Raw genomic sequence first — 3606 nt, 5'->3', positions numbered from 1 at the left:
TGGCCAGAACTGAGCAAATGAATTCGCATCAAACACCTGGAAATCATGTATTTGATACCATTCCACTGATTCCACTCCAGTCATTACCATGAGCCCGTCCTCCCTAATCAAGGTGCCACCAACCTCCTGTGGTGTGTGTGCGTGTGTGTGTGTGCGTGCAGATGGACCTGGAGCACACACTGGGAGAGAGTGCAGCGCTGGGGAAAGCAGGAGCAGTGCTGTGGGGGGAGCTGAGGTTCGCTAAGTCAAAGATCAGATCCTAAAGACCTCAGTCTGTGCATGCACATCCACTATAATGTACATTTATTGTACCCATACATACCTCTACAGCCATTATTACCTTGACGGTGTATGCAGTTCAGTTTCTATTAGATTATCTTTTTGTATTTGTAAATGAACCTTTCTCTCCCTCTCGTCAGTGTCAGTGTGTGATACTGAGGGACGACATTCATTCTGAACTGTGAGAGTACATCAGCACCCTGGAGAGAGGGGTGCAGCGAAGAGCGATGCCATGGCAACGATTGTTGTGCCAGACAGGACCTATACTCTGACCACATGATCCTCCTTTCTGGCCCCTTCTCCAACTTCCTCCCTGACCCGTGTCATGACCTCTGTCGCCTACTCGCTAACTTCCTGTGCCAGTGCTATCAGGACTGGGCAGGTGAGGAGTGTCAGGAAAGGATAGCCTCTATCACCAATATATAATATAATAATACCTCTTGTTTATTTAGTTGTTGTACAGTGGCCTCATTGCAATTCACCAAGTGTATCAAATTGAGAACAGTGGCAGTTGCCATGTTAAGGCACTTCCTCGGCGTACTCATTAAACACAATTCGATTCCACTCGTGACATGTTGAAGTTGTGATAGTCAGACAGAATTTCCCAAATCGGCACAGTGTTTCAGTAACAAAATGGGTGTGGCATTTCAAAATACATTTCCTGTCAAATGCATAAATGCAAAAGAATACCACCTCTAAAAGTTAGATCAAATCGAACCTGAACCATGTCTGTATCCCAGTGCAGTTGTGAGTACATTCATTGTCAGTTCAAGAGTGTGGTTCCTATAGATGCTATAAAGTGTTCAGAACCCTGCATTCATACTGTATGAGTCTCTTCTTTGTGTTATATGTCTACCAAATCAAACGTATAAATATCCAGTATAAGGAAACATTCTCTGTGGGTTTTATAGCACCTGGGCTCTGCTCATATGGGAGTAGGGGCTAGGAGTTGTTTCTGGATGGGCCCATGTTCCAAAACCATGTGCAGGGAAGGGATTTGACTTGATGTTGGTGTAACAGTCTCATTATCCATGGGGCCTGTAGGACAGGTCCCTCAGGGGCCAGGGGGTGAAGGGTGTTCCTTTCAGTGACCTCTCCTTTCAGTGACCTCTGACCTCTGCTCCTCAGACTCCTCCTGTGATGGCTGAGAGGTTATGGCGCAGCGCCTGCAGCTCCTGGATGAGTTGGGAGATCTCTAGGGCTGCAGCCTGTCTCTCCCTCACTGCCTTAGTTAGGGACCGGAGAGTGCTGCCCTGCTGCACTGGAGGGGGGGGGGGGGGGGGGGGGGGAGGGAGGGGGACAGGGAGGGAGGGGGCACAAAGGCAAAACGTGCAGGCACCGTTGGATTGAGAAAGAGCAAATGAATAGCTTTACCTAAGAAATAGAAGATAAGAAGTAGCATCAATAGTATTAGTGCTATCACGGTGCATCGAAACGAGGTGGGCGTCAACAGGTCTCGGAACGTCCTCTGCCATCGACTTGTCATTGGATGCCCCGTCTGACAGACCACTGGTCTGTCCCTGAGATGGGGGTTTCCATTGGTGGAGGGAGCAGGAGGAAGAGGAGGTCGTCTGCTGCCTGAAGAGACCATAGAGACAGTGGAGATTATAGCGACTATAACCAATGGGGAGCAATGAGCAGCACATTTCAGTGGTGCCTTTGGATGCAAGTCTATAAATGGCACGGCAATGTCTAGTACCTTTGTGGTTGTATTCTGGGTGGGTTCGGTATAGGTCGTTGATGGACTCCACTGAATGTAGCTCGATCTCAGTTAGGTCCCGATCACTGATCCGGGTAAAAAATACTGGAGTGGTAGGGGATGATACTGAAGTGATAGGGGATGGAGGGGGTTTTGCCATTTCCCCTTGAGGGAAGGAGGGAGAGAGAGAGAAGAGGGCAACAAAATTGAACCCACATGGCCTGTCATGGACACCAGATTTCTAAATGTTACTGCTGAAAATCTATATAAAACTGTTATCTGAAACGTGGAATTTGGACTCAGGGCTAAGACCAGTGGAGAGTTGATTTGAGAACAGGCCTTTTGTCCGGCTGTGATTTTCTCCCCCACGTCAAGCCAAAATAAGAAGCCATTTTAGCCATGCAGCCTAGTTGATATCAGAACAAATGCACTGTACAACAATGCTATAAGCACACTAAGCTGCTACATATTGGCATGATGGCATTGATAGGCAGGCACTATTATTTTGATGATGTAAGGGACACAAAATACTTTCACACACACAAAAACACATGGATGATTCATCAAACCAAGCATGTCTACCCCTTTTTCTATTCTGGTATCCGGGCTTCACCCAAAAACTTTCGGACACAATATCCACACAATCAATCAAGTGTCCAGCTAGTGCCATCCACCAACATCAGCCACCTCGCGTTCTTCCCTCTCTCTGTTCTTACCTTCTGTTAATGATGAGACAGGAGAAAGATACTGAATTCACGTGTCTCTGAGTGTCTCCACAAGAACAGAAAGCTGCTTTCAATACGTTCCCGATACGTGTCGACAACAAATGATGGAAAAGGTGAGGTGAATGCAGGACCATGATACACACAAACAGAATATTCATCCACCACGGTATTAGCCTTCTGAATAGAGTCCAGGTTGAAATACTGCCTCGTCACACGGAAGTGAGTCCAGTCCCAGTGTTTTGAGTCTGTGTCTTGTGACCATTAACCCTGCCCTGTTCCCTGCTGCTAGCCCCTACCCTAACAGCTTCGACCCTAAAATAGAAGCTGGAACTAAGGTGGTATTAATAGCTGCTACTGGGCCATAGGATCATTCCATTATCCAACAGGGGCAGAGGAGACACAGTAGGCAACAGAACCCAGAGCAAAGTGAAAGGTCCCCGAATAGACTGCTTTTTAGTGTGTTAATATGTTATTAATATGCAATTCAACAAGTGATCCAATGACAGTGTAAAGCTAACGGTTTATCTATTCAATGTGAGACACATCAGGCTATATTGAAGTGGATGAGGAGACACAATATAGTGTAACACATTGCTACTGCTTGAGAGGTAGGCTACTGTACCATCACCCCAGATCCAGAAATGTTACAGTTTTAAGCAAGTTTGCTGCAATTCTACACATTTTGCCATGCAGAGATACGATTTAGCAATTTCATAACACATTTGATGAAATTCTAATCATTTTGCCGTGGGGTGGAAAAAGATGTTTGTAGTTTTTAATGTGAGAGCTGAGTGAGACTGACAAACAAGAGCAATGGGAGCCTCTCTGCTGGCTGCTAGAGTAACCTACCAATCACATTTTGTTTTGCTGACATATGGCTAATTGCCTGACGATCAGTCACTG

At 46.3% G+C, this 3606-nt stretch overlaps 1 long non-coding RNA gene across 1 annotated transcript; it reads right to left on the bottom strand.

Annotated features, from left to right (window-relative positions):
* Positions 1-700: 700 nt before the first annotated feature.
* On the bottom strand, positions 701-3017 carry LOC110532075. The gene is made up of 4 exons (XR_002474802.2): positions 2695-3017; positions 1979-2143; positions 1703-1857; positions 701-1540 (listed from the first exon to the last, which is right to left on the bottom strand). It is a non-coding gene; the product is annotated as an uncharacterized LOC110532075 (long non-coding RNA).
* Positions 3018-3606: the final 589 nt, after the last annotated feature.

The sequence above is a fragment of the Oncorhynchus mykiss genome, chromosome 9, assembly GCF_013265735.2.
Source record: "Oncorhynchus mykiss isolate Arlee chromosome 9, USDA_OmykA_1.1, whole genome shotgun sequence".
NCBI classification, from domain to species: Eukaryota; Metazoa; Chordata; class Actinopteri; order Salmoniformes; family Salmonidae; genus Oncorhynchus; species Oncorhynchus mykiss.
Note: the sequence above shows the minus strand (reverse complement) of the source record. Positions and strands in the feature narration are given on the sequence as shown.